Source organism: Grus americana, chromosome 1 (assembly GCF_028858705.1).
Source record: "Grus americana isolate bGruAme1 chromosome 1, bGruAme1.mat, whole genome shotgun sequence".
Lineage (NCBI taxonomy): Eukaryota > Metazoa > Chordata > Aves > Gruiformes > Gruidae > Grus > Grus americana.
In genome coordinates, this window is record NC_072852.1 from 143,539,106 (window position 1) to 143,554,444 (window position 15,339).

At 42.4% G+C, this 15,339-nt stretch overlaps 1 protein-coding gene across 4 annotated transcripts in view; it reads left to right on the top strand.

Moving 5' to 3' along the window:
* Window positions 1-15,339, top strand: part of P2RY8 (P2Y receptor family member 8) — a 59,964-nt gene that overhangs the window by 41,443 nt on the left and 3,182 nt on the right. Inside the window, exon 1 of one of the 4 annotated variants that reach the window (XM_054813336.1) lies at window positions 13,588-13,665. The exons of the other annotated variants lie outside the window; for them this stretch is intronic. The gene's annotated coding sequence lies outside the window, so the exon portion shown is untranslated. Of the gene's footprint in view, window positions 1-13,587; window positions 13,666-15,339 lie in introns of those variants that run through there. 4 annotated transcript variants of the gene reach the window in all.

Genomic DNA, 15,339 nt, shown 5'->3' on the forward strand with positions numbered 1-15,339 from the left:
TTGCCGTTTTCTACCAAGTCTCATTTCTCATTAGATATTTCCATGCATTTCTTTGAGGCCAACAAGTTCTATTTTTATGTTATATTGATGCTAATAGATTAATCGGCTCCAGCGAATGTTTTTGCTCACTGGAATGTGCTTCTCTGCACCGTTAGCTCACAGGAAGGCGCTCTCGTGCAGTTTTGGTTTGCACTATCTGACTTCTCCCCACCGGCTCCCAAGATGGTGTTTTTAAGAAAAAAAGGGATTCTTCAGTGATGTTAGAACTTCCTTTGGTATTTCTCCAAGACCTAATGCTGTACCCATGTAGCAGCTCTGTAGGTTCACCAGAAGGCTCCCCTCTCTGCTGGGCTTTGCCATTATCCAGCGCTGCTTGTGTCAGTGGCCCAAACCAACGCCTGGGACAACCTGGTGTATCTTCCAGCTCAGCACTTTAAGGATCCAGAAAAAAAAGCAAAGGAGGAGCTCTGTCTCCTTAGCCTATCCACTAAACACAGGTAGGGTCAAACCTCACACACAGACATAGAATATTATTTTTTAATTAAGCAGCTGAAGTTGTAGAAATTTATTCGTGATAGGCTACAGGCCAAAGCTCTTGGGTGTTCTGATGCAGGAGCAGGAGACTCCAGGTCAGTGCTCCTGATGCTGCGGAGGCTCAGGATGACAGAGGCCTGAGTCAAGAGCTGCTCCTCCTCTTGCGAGAAGCTCCCATCTGCATCTTGAGTGGGTGGCTTCCACGAGGAGTCACACTGCGGTGCATGAACACACGTGTCACGCCTTGGCGCATTTGCCCAGTTTGTTTAGGGCTAGTTGAAGGGTTTTGTTGTTTCCATATTGTTTGCTCTCACAGCTGTTTCTCTGTCCCAAGCACATCACTGCCACATTTACCATCCTCGTTACGTGCTTGATGATACAGTCCTGCAGTTACAGCCTTCAGTCCGTGGAAATTCTGTCTCATTTGTTGATGCAGCTGAATTACTTACTGGATGTGACACAAAGCTTCCGGTAATACAATAGTACCAATCCTTCAGTGACATGGTCTATTTTGGCAGGGCCATATCAGCATGTGCCCTGGCGATACCGTTTCCAACAGTTACCTTCTATCATCAGACTTCTCAGATGCCTAAATTAGGTCAGATTCCCAGCTGAAAACCGGGGCAATCGGCCTCAGCATCTTTATACTTTTTACGTATATGTAGCGAGACAAATATCTGGGGTTTTTCATGGCTGTTTTACATGATCTGCTTTTCATACACTTCACACGTAGAAACTGTTTGTCCGGTTCCTTCCTGGACTTTATTAATACCTTTTCCTGTCCTTTTTTTCTAAGAATACAGAGGATTTAATAACATTCCCACCCCTAAGTATGTGTCATCCTGAACTATATGTTTTTCTGTGCCAATTGACTTTCTCTAGTCTTTAGTTTAAAAACTATAACCTTAACTTTTAGTAACAGAAGCCTTGCCCTGTTTTGGTATCAGTTGAACCATATTTTCCTGAATAGGCACCATCCGCACCAAACATTTCCTTTATTCTTAGTACATTTATATCATTTTCCTATGCATCTATTTTCAGTTACACACTGAAGCTGCAGGAATGCAGTAATATTTCAGAGTACATCACTTAGAGGTCTCTAGAGGTCCTAACAATTCAAATTTTACCTCCAAAGATCTCCTACAGCTCTATTGTTATTAGTATCTTATCAGAGCATAATCATACCAGTCCTCAACACTACCTTAGAGTTTGTCTTTACATAATCCCAGGAGTTTCACAGTCTTCATCTCCAACAGGCAGTTTTCACGCAAACTGAAATATCTATAAAGCCCATAATTGGTACCCCAAGGGCTACAATTTCTCTCTTTTTTCATCAGGTGATATTTTAATCTGTGCCACTGAAGGGCCTCCCATCTTTAGGAGCTTTTTCTCCAGCTTGCCGTTCCTCAGTAAATGTCCATTCTCCTCAGAAAGGCAAGGACTGCTTGTCCATGGTGGGACTGCTCCTTTATGGTATGCTTGCAAGTTTCTTCAGCACATTTCTTTTCTGCCTGATTATTGCACTCATTTTATTGTGTTAACAGGTTTTAGCAGAGCAGGAGGAGTTTATTTTCCTTTTAAATTACTTGGGTGAAGGGAAGTGTTTGTTTTGTCATTTTCAAGCGCCAGAGGGTAATAATATTGCATTTTCTTTTCCCATACCTGAATTCTCACCACAGTCACATTCTTCTCTGTCCTGTAGACTTATTTCAAGAGCTCATGCCACCCAGGGGCCTCATTCTTGCTCTGACAAAGCCATATATTTCACTTGGGGTTAGACCCCAGCCTCAGTTCGACCTCAGCAAAACCTCAATAGTTTGATCAGTGCCAGGAGATGATTAATTAAGGGCAATATATTAACTGCCACAGTGTGTGGCACCTCACTGAAGACTGAGTCACATCAGATCATATGTACATGGCTACGCTTGGAATCACCTAAACCTTGCATTTAAAATATGCAGATTTGTTTTGTGATAAAACTTGAAAAGTTCTATGTTTTCCAGTCTAGGGGTTAAGCTAAACAAATTTTAAAAAAACTAATGCAGTTCTGTGTATTTTTCCTTGTCATTGCATTTCACAGACTTAGTATACTTTTCTAGGTGGTTGAATTTTAGGTGTCACCTTAAAAGGAAATTCTCTTTAAGCTCTGGAGACCACATTTTTCTCTAGAGTGTTTCGGACCTAGTGAAACTCAAACTTCAAATTTAGTCTGAGCACTTTTTACATTAGGACTTCCAGCTCCTCTACTGTAGGATTGCTTTCATTTCATTTAAAAGTTTATCCTGCTAACACTTAATATCTAAATAGCTGAAATTTTACTTGTAGTCATGAAAAAAAGTTTAAAAACAGAAGAATGTTATCAATTGTAGCTATACTATGAAACAAGAAAATAATATATTATTACATATGATCATACAATATAATATCATATAAGATATATAATATTGTGCACATATATATGTACACATACACACATATATAATGAATCAGTAACACAGGCTAAAGCATCATCCAACAAAAAAGACATTCTAGCAGTTGGGATGTTGATTATGGGGTTTATAGGTATTTCGGTTTGTGGTACCAGTGAAAAAATATTAATAGCATAAATATATCATATAGATGATGTTTAATATACAATATTATACCCATATATTATGACAATAATATCTCATACATAATATTCATTTTACAAGTTGGATAAATAAGAATACCTACCTGTCATCATGAGGGCTTCCCACCTCTCCTTTACTTGCCCTGTCCCGAGGTGCTGCCTGCACCAGAATCGTGCTAAGGCTGCACTCACCTCATACCGGCCTGTGCTGCTTGCATGAAGTCACCATATCATCTCAGCTGTGTTTATTTACCTTAAGTATCCGGGCAATCAGACAACTCATGGCAGAGACAAAGTAGGGCATAAGTGGTAGTATATTGGCTGTAGTATAGTATGTCCTATAGTACAGTAAAGAATACACCTTCTCGCATAGTAACCTGGAGCTGTTTTGCAAAACTTTATCCCAGAGGGGTAAGCAACCTCCTTTTTCTGTGGGAGTGAGATCAAATACATAGAGTGGCTGATGAGATATGGATTCACACCTTCACTTACATTGCAAGAATGTGTTTGCTTGCCCATACGCTTAAAAACAGCAGACCACAGATACATGTAGTAGAAGAGATTGTGAGATACAGACTGTTTACAAATGGAGTACCCAGAATTAGCCCTATTAAGTTGGAGCTAAATGCCAAGGTCATAAATTTTTTTAGTACACAAGTGAATAGATAACAACCCTTCAAAGCACATTATTTTTTCTCAAGATGGCAAGACTCCAGTAAGGATTTGCAGAGCAGCAATGATCCAGATGTTAGCAATAAAGAGGAACTCAAGTAAAGCCAATAACAAGCTGTTGGAATGTATTGTCTGTTGATAAGAGCAGAGACTAGCTCCCCCAACAAAACCACCTGCAGAACACGTTTGACTTCTGCCTGTGATTATTTCATAGGTAACATTCATATAATAATATACCACCATATATTTTGACTATAATTAGGGCACGTATATACTTCTCGATGCAGGAGGAGTATGTTAGACAAGGACAGAATCCAATTTTTGTCTTATTTATGCATTTAAGTTGCCTAAGTGCAGTGAGGAATTGAGAGGAAGACCAAAGCCTGAATATGAGAGCACTTGCAATCTGGTTCAGCTGAAGAGCTGAGCTTCGACCTGCTGTCTCACCTGCCCTCGAGGACTTTCAGAAGAATGAAACAATAGCAGATGTGGTTTCAGAGTCCTATTCCTGATGTATCTCTTTGTATTAGCATGATAGCTCGAGTAGTCACAAAGAAACTTAGCAAGAAGTGAAGCTTTTGTTAGAAAACTTTTTCTTTTTTCCCATTCTCCATTTCTTGTATCTTACCAGTCGTACCTGTAATTGGTATCAAATTGCCAAACTGAAGAGAAGTCAGGAAAAAAATCTTAAGTGGCAAGTCAGGGAAAAAAAAATAATTATGTTGGCTCTTTCTTTTTCCTTTGTGTGCATATATAACGCTGCTGTTAAAACTAGGTCACAGAGTGTATCTGCTCCTGTAGCTATTTCTGAGGTTCCTGTTACCTGTGCCCTGTGCCTTTGGGTACATCTGCTCAGCACTGCTTAGGGACTTGTGAATTTATACTGTGCCCTGTGCCAGCCACAGGCAGTGCAGCTGCAGTTACCGATGCTCAACATAAGCCATGAGCTTTTGCAGACAAGCCAACTTTCAGTTCTTTCAGCATGTGAACGACATGAGTTTGCATGAGCTCGGACAGGGTGAGCTGGCTTCTATCTACTGAGCAAAGAGCTCTGAGGTGGTGTGCACGCAGCACACAGAGCTGCCTCAGACTTCACTCTTAGTTGCATGCATACCAGACCTGCAGGACTGGTCCCAAGATAAATGAATCCTGGTCATGCCAGCTGGGCTCCATAGCAGTACTGCATGTGCCCCAAGTTGCTCCTCTCAAGATAGGTGCAGGTGATAGATGGCTGTCCTAGTAACACATGCCCTGATCATGATACAACCATAATTAAAAGGCAGAATCAGCCAGGGTAGCCCATGATTGTAGCTTGAATACTATTGACTGCTGATGGTCACACTGAAAAAATGAAGAAACTTTCTCTAGCAGACAATCACAAGCACTTGTAAGACCATATACATGGGAAACAGTACATATACACATACAGTTACATATAGCTCAGTAGTACAGATACAATTCAGGGTTCACACTCTGAGCTGTGGCAATAAGCAGTAAGAGAAACTGTGCAAAGGAAAGAGTTGTGACAGTGCAAGATTTCTTATGATCACCCGAGCAGACCCCCAAGCACTGCTCCCTTCAGGGAAGGCTGAGAGGCATTGTCCAAAGTGCTGGGGAACAAGGAGGCAACCACAGAGCTCACATGTTTCCCACTGCCTTGGATTGCATGCATCACTGCCTGCTGGCCTTTGTCAGCCCAGGCACACCTCCCCTGCTGAAATACACGTGGTCGTCTATTGTCAGGGGATCCCAGGGGAGCAAGTGGGTGCCATATTAGTTCCAGCCATACAAAAGATCTTCCAGTAGCCCATTTTTTGTATCAAAGCTTTCAAGTAAGAGACACAGTTTGACAGGAAGCACGCTCTTCTCTACATCTAGCTCTTCTTGCCCTTTCAGCAGCAGAGAATCACGTATGCGAGAAACCTGCCAAGTGCATGTCAGTTTAGTTCCTACAGAGCCCCTGCTCTCACGTATTTTTCAGCCAAGACTGTTCTCACTAGTACTGATGTGAGAATCATTTCTAACTGATATGTGGGCCAGGAGAATGCCCAGTCTGCCAGGAGTTCACCACCAGTACCTTGCAGAAGGCATCTGGGGAGAAGAGCAGAGCAGTCGGTCCTGTAGGTGGGCTGTCAATAAAGGCTAAATGAGATGTGCTGAGCAATTACAGCTGCGGGACCAACAGAAGACAAAATAATTTTTATTCTGCGTCCCAGCTGTGGCATCTTTGCTACACAAACAGTTTTACGATCATGTAAATCTGACCACAGGTTTGGACACATGGGTGGAAGAAGATGGGTACAGGTAAAATCATGCATTTGGTCCTATTCTGTGCCAATTCATTTACACACGGAAGGTGGTCCGGTCATTGTAAAGTGGCAGCTGAGCGTTCCAAGTGTGAAAGGGGACAATTATCTGTTAGTGGACTAGTTCAGATTTTCACAGAATCCAGGCAATTACAGGCCTCCAGGAAACCAGGATCTGAATCAACAGGATGTTTAAAATGGGATCGATTCAGCTTCAAACACCTGCATTTACAATGGAAATGACTACGTATGAGCCTGTAACAGTCACTGGAGATCTGCCCAGTACAGTCAGTGACATCCACACTTTCCAACTCACCCTAAAACAGTGTGGTGGGTTGACCCTGGCTGGAGGCCAGGTGCCCACCAGAGCTGCTCTCTCACTCCCCTTATTCACTAAACAGGGGAGAAAAGGCATAACGAAATGCTTGTGGGTCGAGATAAGGACAGGGAGAGATCACTCACTAATTATCGTCACGAGCAAAACAGACCAAACTTAGAGAGGGAATTCATCTAATTTATTACTAGGCAAAACAGAGTAGAGGAATGAGAAATAAAATCAACTCTTAAAACACTTCCCCCCACCCCTCCCATCTTCCCGGGCTCAACTTCACTCCCGGCTTCAACCTTCCCCCCCCTCAGCGGCACAGGGGGACGGGGAATGGGGGTTACGGTCAGTTCATCACACGTTGTTTCTGCCGCTTCTTCATCCTCAGGGGGAGGACTCCTCTCATCGTTCCCCTGCTCCAGCATGGAGTCCCTCTCACGGGGTGCAGACCTTCAGGAGCAAACTGCTCCAGCGTGGGTCCCCCACAGAGTCACAAGTCCTGCCAGCAAACCTGCCCTGGCGTGGGCTCCCCTCTTCACGGGTCCACCGGTCCGGCCTGGAACTTGCTCCAGCGTGGGCTTCCCACGGGCCACAGCCTCCTTCAGGTGCCTCCACCTGCTCCGGCGTGGGGTCCTCCACGGGCTGCAGGTGGAATCGCTACACCCCCTCATCCTTCCTCCATGGGCTGCAGGGGGACAGCCTGCTTCACCATGGTCTTCACCACGGGCTGCAGGGGGATCTCTGCTCCAGCGCCTGGAGCTCCTCCTCCCCCTCCATCTGCACTGACCTTGGTGTCTGCAGAGTTTCTTACATCTTCTCACTCCTCTCTCCGGCTGCAAAAGCTCTCTCTCTAAGTGTTTTTCTACTTCTTAAATATGTTATCACAGAGGCGCTGATTGGCTTGGCCTTGGCCAGCGGCGGGCCCGTCTTAGAGCCGGCTGGCATTGGCTCTATCAGACACAGGGGGAGCTTCTAGCAGCTTCTCACAGAAGCCACCCCTGTAGCCCCCCCGCCACCAAAACCCTGCCACGCAAACCCAACACAAACAGATATTTAGATTTCTATGGATGCTAAATCCACGGCTGTAGCAAAGACCAGGCAAGAAAAGTGCCAGCTATACCCAAATCCTGCTACCTAATGCTACTGTTCTAGAAAAAAGAGCTGCATATTCAGATAGATCCTAGTTAACAAGAGGAACAATAATTCAGCTTGTATTTACAAGTCACCAGTTGTTATGGATCCAGCATGGGCTTTTTGGGATATCTAGGAGGTAGGAAGAGGTTTTGTACATACTGAGACCAACTAGTGAAAGTAGTGGAAGAAGACCTATCTGAAGATGGCCTACATGCCCACCCCTAACAATACTATTTCCAATTTCTGACCCCAGCACATTACATGAATCTTAGAATTACCCTACATTCTTTGCTCAAAACATTTCCCAAACACCATGCCAAATTATCCAACACCTCCAAAACTTGATTGACTCTCCTGTTTATGGATTCCATCATATGTTAAATTGATCAACAGCTACAGACAGTCATATCCTTAGTGCAAGTGCAGGAAAAAGCAATGTGTGAGATTTTTTTCTTCTTTTCTTTTCTTTTTTTTTAATCTCTAAAGATAATCTTCAAAAACATGCATGCAGCTCTACTTCAATTCCTTTGTGGACTGAAAAGGAGAGGAAACGTTCAAAGAGAGTTTCACAGAAAAGATAGATGAAAAGATAGGAAGTACAGATTTCAAATAGAATATATATATATGTTTGCTGTAAAATTCCGATCAGACCATACAGATTCAATGTAAGACCATACAGTTTTCTGACGATTGAGAGATTCTCTGTTGGAATTCTGTCATATTGTCTATCATCACAAACACCTTATGCCAACAAACCATTACTTCTTTTCCCGGCATTAGAAGTCAGAGGGGAAATGCTCGACTACGCTTTTTCCTCCAACTTTCACAACAGCTATGTGAGGCAATTACTTCTAGTAGGAAGTAATTGCAGACTGGAAGCCGTTGTCTGTCAATTCTGGACATAGACAATATTTGAAAGATTTGAAGTTATAAAGGAAATCAGTTAATGTGCTATTTAAGTTTAGATTTGATCAGGCACTTTCTATGGTCAAAGTTCTATAGAAACATAAATCTTCATCATCTTGATATAACTCAATATCATGTCATAATAGTTTAGGGGCAAGCTACCTGCAGGAGGGCCCTCTGGCACAGGATAACGTCACAGTACTCAGGATGTCCACCAGAGTGGTTAAAAGGAGCCTTGTGAGATGCTGGTCCACAGCTATGCACCATCTGACAAAAACTGTGGTGGAATTAAGTCAAGGTTTCCTGCCAGGCATCAGCAATATTTCAGTAACTGCTTGCATGCATGCCCTTCCTCCATGATACATGCAAGACAGCATTATGTCATCAAGAGGCAAGTTACCTTGTGCTGTTGGGAAATAAGAGCATGCACATGGGCAGTGACTGCAGAGGACTGTAAGTCCCGTAGAATGAATTCCTGGGCTGTTATGTTGAATTCTTAAAAGGGGTTGCTTTAGCTTTCCTAATCCTTTTAAAAATATCAGGCTTGCAAAAATTAAGCTTACAAAGTCTGAGTATGTAAAAAAGACCTATATATATATTATTTTCTAGCTATTAGCCCATAAACCGGTACCTCTTTAAATCCAGTTTAGGTGAGGGACTGTTTATCAGGGTGTGTAGTGACAGGACAAGGGGTAATGGGTTTAAGCTGAAGGAGGGTCGATTTAGATTACATACAAGGAAGAAATTCTTTACTGTTAAGAGTGGTGAGGTACTGGAACAGGTTGCCCAGAGTGGTTGTGGAAGCCCCATCCCTGGAAGTGTTCAAGGCCAGGTTGGATGGGGCTTTGGGCAACCTGGTGTAGTGGAGGGTGTCCCTGCCCATGGCAGGGGGGTTGGAACTAGATGATCTTTGAGGTCCCTTCCAACCCAAACCATTCTATGATTCTATGATTCTATGCTCACTCTAACTGAAATTTAAACCAGCCTTGAAAATCTGTCACTGGAGTTACACAAGTTAGGTTTCAATTGACCTAAGGTTTTGCTCACAGAATTTTTAAAAGCTGACTATACTGCACACCAATAAAGAAAACTGCAAACTGCTTCATTTTATAGTGTAACTAGCACTTAAAGTCATAGAATCACGCTTCAGATGCTGAGAGGTTTTTGTCAATACTGGCCCACAGCCTATTTCCATAAACCTGACTACTGCAGACTACTGAACTTTTTAAAGACCACATTGACTAGTTTCACTCGGAACAGGATTATTGACACAGATGACAGTTGGCTGTGTTTATGCAAACCTTATCTAAATTAGGATGAACGTTGCTAACACCAGCACAGAATCCTGACTTTGCTAATTTATGGTTAGCAAAGGTGAAGGTTCAAGTGAACTAAAATTCAACTATCAGCAAAACTGCATAGTCCAGGACAGACACAGGAAACGTAAAGGTAGCTATGTACAGTTAATTTTACTCCTTTACTAGTTCTGAAGAATCAGTCCAGTATTTCCTTGTGATGTTTCTTTGCCTCTCACCTAACAAGGTCAACAGGCATGTACCCCTCCACTACACTAAAGCTGGTAATGCTTCTACATTTTCTTACTGAAAAACAGAGGAGGTTTTTACCTCCTAATGTGAAATACTTGTGGAGAGCAGACACTCTTGTTTTACTTTGCCCTAACTATTTGAGGTCAGAACTATAACCACCACAGGGTTACTTTGACTAGGTGTACTGAGATAAAGACTGAAGTTTGTTTCCGCAAGAGTTTTTGATTAATATAGTAACTATTTCATTGTAAAAAATATGCCATCTTTCGCACTGAAGGCATATGTATGGTTTTCTTGTGTCCTTTATCTGAATAATCTTTGGTGAAAAAGAAGAAATAAAGGACAGATTTATTTTTCTAAAGCTAAATACCACAGAAGGTTAGGAATATTGCAGCTAGTTAGATGTTTTCAGATTTATTTTGTTTGCTCATAAATACTTATACACACAAGCGCACAGAGCATAGAAGTCTCATTTCCCAGACATATTTAATCTTAAAAGAAGATAAGCTGAAGCCTAATGTGAAATAATGCCTTTGTGATAATATAACTACAGGCTCAGCAGCAGTTTCTGATCTTTGCCATAATGATACTCAGAACAAAACAACAGAAACAAAAAAGAAATCAGCAAAAAGAACAGGGAAGGCCCAATACAAAGAATTTCCTTAGAAGACTTAGGTTCAGATCTTGACTGAGTGAACCAAACCCTTAGCTTTTAGAGATGTAGAGATGTAACCCTAAAAGCTAAAATTTGCATGAGCGTTTATTGCAAGGGTGAGAAAGAACCATCCAGACAAAACCTGCAGCTTCTTTCGGTAAAGCCCACGTTCAGTTTTAGGAACGCACAATCAGAGATGCACTCATTTACATTCCTCAGTTTGGCGAACTTGAACATTTGCAGAAGTGTTTCTCTGAATTGCATCAATGATGCTTTAGGAACAATAACTGAGAGGTGTTACAACAGGACACTTTTTCTTCTTGTTCCTCATATTAAACCCCCTTACTCTATCTAAACACCAAAGTTTTTGTCACTTTTTCCACAGCTCAAGATGACTGGTTCCTGACTCCTTGCCTTTATGGCTCCTTCTCCTCGTACTCAGTCTACAATATAAACTAAATGTCTGTTTTCTGTGCTTGTCTAATATTCTTTCATCTCACTAGCAATTCAGACAGTCCAGAAGGGGTTGAATCTCCAGGTGGCACACTGCACATTGAGGATCCTTAAGTTTTCACCCGTTTTAGCTACATTTAAGTAGACATGAACTATCCTAACCCTTTAGTTCTTGTTACTACTTTGTAATAGTATTAAACTGAGCAAGTAAAAAATAAAAAATATTCTTTTTCAAAAATTGCAATCTTTTGAGAATGTGGTGGGTTGACCCTGGCTGGGGGCCAGGTGCCCACCAGAGCCGCTCTATCACTCCCCTCATTCACTAGACAGGGGAGAAAAAGTATAACGAAAAACTTTTGGGTCGAGATAAGGACAGGGACAGATCACTTACCAGTTATCATCACGGGCAAAACAGACTGAACTTAAAGAAACATTAATCTAATTTATCACTAAGCAAAACAGAGTAGAGGAATGAGAAATAAAACCAAATCTTAAAACACCTCCCCCCACCCCTCCCATCTTCCTGGGCTCAACTTCACTCTCGGTTTCAACCTCCGCCCCCCCTCAGCGGCACAGGAGGACGGGGAATGGGGGTTGCGGTCAGTTCATCACACGTTGTTTCTGCTGCTTCTTCATCCTCGGGGGGAGGACTCCTCTCATCGTTCCCCTGCTCCAGCATGGAGTCCCTCTCACGGGAGACAGTCCTTCATGAACTTCTCCAATGTGAGTCCTTCCCAGGGCCTACAGTCCTTCATGAACTGCTCCAGTGTGGGGAGGAGCAGACTACTCCAGTGTGGGGTCCTCCACGGGTCCACAGGTCCTGCCAGGAGCTTGCTCCAGCGTGGGCTTCCCACGGGCCACAGCCTCCTTCAGGTGCCTCCACCTGCTCCGGCGTGGGGTCCTCCACGGGCTGCAGGTGGAATCGCTACACCCCCTCATCCTTCCTCCATGGGCTGCAGGGGGACAGCCTGCTTCACCATGGCCTTCACCAGGGGCTGCAGGGGGATCTCTGCTCCAGCGCCTGGAGCTCCTCCTCCCCCTCCATCTGCACTGACCTTGGTGTCTGCAGAGTTTCTCACATCTTCTCACTCCTCTCTCTGGCTGCAAAAGCTCCCCCCAAGTTGTTTTTTTCCCTTCTTAAATATGTTATCACAGAGGTGCTGATGGGCTCAGCCTTGGCCAGCGGCGGGCCCGTCTTGGAGCCGGCTGGCATTGGCTCTGTCAGACACAGGGGGAGCTTCTAGCAGCTTCTCACAGAAGCCACCCCTGTAGCCCCCCCACTACTAAAACCTTGCCACACAAACCCAATACAGAGAAAAAAACTAAAATACATTCTTCAACTATATTTGTGTTGATTAAAAACTGTTAATATGATTTCTCTAAGTGCTTATGACAAAACCTGTGCTTTCATTTTTCTTCATTCTGAATGTGTTTGCAATTGAGTTGAAACTGCATTTTTTCCTGTAATCTGAAACATGCCATCTTATGTTCTTCAGCTGGAAGGGTGTCTTTCCAAAAGTGTAACAGTATCAAAGAATTTATGAAATAAGATATGTTTTGAGATTTATTTTTCTATCTCAAATTACTAAACAAATCACAAAAATTTTTATAAAATGGTAATTCTGGCTTTCATTTGGCTCACAGGCTTTTCAGTCTTTTTCACAGGTGCCCCTGACATTGACAACAGGAAGACAATAGATGTAAGAGAGGAAACACATCAGTTTTATTTAGTAGTCCCCTACAAAGAAAGTAGATACATCTCTACTGTTACTCTTCCGTGGCAAAGAAATAGCACAGTCCTCTTCTGATTTTTTACTGTTTGATTTTCAGTATGCCCTTTAATGTTTTATTTGTCATCTTTTGTCAATTGAAGGAAAAGGAATCACCATTCTTGTCAACAAGGCACTAAGTGGCTGTCACCTTTCCTTACGGTTACAGCTCGGATGAAAACCTGGCATTACTGAATTTCCAAGTGAGCTTTCTGTGCAGAGTGCCATGAGCCAGTGAGTACAAAGAGGAGCAAAAAAATCCTACCTGGATTTAGCAAGGGTTATTCCAGAGGATGTAGGTGCTTTTAGTACCTAACATAAAATTAAATACATCCATCTACTAAATGTTTCAGAAATGAGGCAAGCAGAAAAGCTTAAAATTTCTCTTTCTGTGTCAGAAGCTCGAGGACTCATATAAATGGCAATAAGACTGGATCTTCTCACTTGAAGAATCCTCACTGAGTTTTTGTTTCAGTCTACCTGTATGTCCATTTGTCTATTGTAGTTTAAATGTAGCTCTCCCCAACATAAAAATAAAATCATGTCTTTCTACCAGGGTTATTTATGTAACAGAACTGTATTTTTACAGATTATGTATATGAAACCTTAGCTGAGGGTTGATGTTTTAAAATTATCCTGCAGCAAAGTTTCTCCTGCAGAGACTCCATGCATGCTCCTGCAGAGACTCCATGCATGCTCCATGGTGTGAATTGCATTGGAAACCTGAAATTCAAAGGCAGCAACTCATCAAATGTAAGGGGAATCTAATTCTAATCCTCATACAGATTACTTTCTCGCTTGATTTATGACATTTTCAAGTTAAACCACAAGAGACAGACAGAGACTGTGGTTGCAGTGGGGGAAGGACTTAAAGTTAGCCTGAACAAGATGAAAACATAAATAGAGTGTTAACTAAACCCAAATAGACACAATAATGGAGAGGTAAAGCATGTTGAAATGCTACATTGTGGTTTCAGCAGCTTAACCTGGTTATTTAAAAAGCAAAGCATCACAAGTAAGGGTGACTCAGAGCAGGCATTTGTGCTGGCCCAGACTTTCCTGAACAAGGAATTCAGGATTAGAGCCCCAGAAGGATTTGGCAAAAGGAAGGCCAAAGTTGGGAGGAAGATTTTCTGTACTCCCCATTTCCCCTAGAGGCTATTTACCCTTGAGAATGACTTGCAACAACATTCTTGTGTGCTTCGCATGTCCCCTCCTCCCCTGCAGAATACACTAGGGAACCATCGCATCGTTCTTTTGTGCCTTGTGATGGGCATCTTCCTTACCAAAAACCATGCCCAGGGGACCCACCCTTTTTGGAGAGCTCTTGTAGGCACATAGCCACAAAGTCTGGTGCCTTTGAACCTGTATTCAAGAGGTGCCTAAATTTGGGAGGCACTTGTGTTTTACTGACCGTAGAGTTCCACAAGTGCAAAACATCCGCCTGTAGCCAGGCCACAAATCCTGACACTGTTTTGCGTACTGCAGAATCTGTGCGGGCATTTTATCTCCTTCTTATCAGGACGTGCTCTCAGATAAAGCAAGTTTAGAAGAAAATACGTTTGTGATTAGCCCTAACACAAAACCAAATGTAAGAGGTATTCAGTAGCCTGTGTGGCAGATTTAATGGAAATTTTCACCTATACTCCAACCTTCCAAGTACATAGAATTTCTATAGGGATATCTAGGGGTAACTTCCCTTAGCCTGTGAGAGCAAGTATCTTTCACTTATTATTAGAGCTCCGTAGATACTTTGATATAGGTAAAACTTTTTGTTTCAGGAAGTTTAGGGTTCTTAGGCACAAAGGGGTGTCACTTGAGAAGGACTTTCGAGCCAATAAGGAGTTCACAAATAGGTATTTATTATGGTAAGTCATAGATAGAAGAGTCGATACAGATAACATTAAGGTTTTTTCAAGAGCTTTATGTCAGTAAGTGCTTTTTCCAGTTCCCCTGAACGCTGAACAGTTAGTTTCATCCTTGATATAGCTCCACTGACAACAGCAGCATTTTATCAGCAATGGATTTGGCTCAAAGGTTTTTTTGCAGTTGTGGTCATGTGATGTGCTTGTTACTTGGAACATGTTAGCTCTGTGTCATGTGCATGATATATTAGGAACACATCTCTGACTTCTTAGCAATTCCTATTTTCTTGTGCCCTTTTCTGGGCTTCCAACAGCTCAGCTAGAAGCTCCTGAAAGACTGGCAACATTTGTTAACATCATTTGTTTGATACTGATTCTCACTACTTCTGAATATTTTTAGCTGACATTTGAAGCACTATGTCAAATTGATCAGATCAAGAAAAAAAAAGAAATAAGCTCCTGCTGAGCTTCTTGCTGCTGTAGCTGTGCTTTTCCTTGATCTGCATTCAGCGTATTTTTAGAGTTGAGTATTTCTCTACTGCACTACAGCCTGCAGTAGACT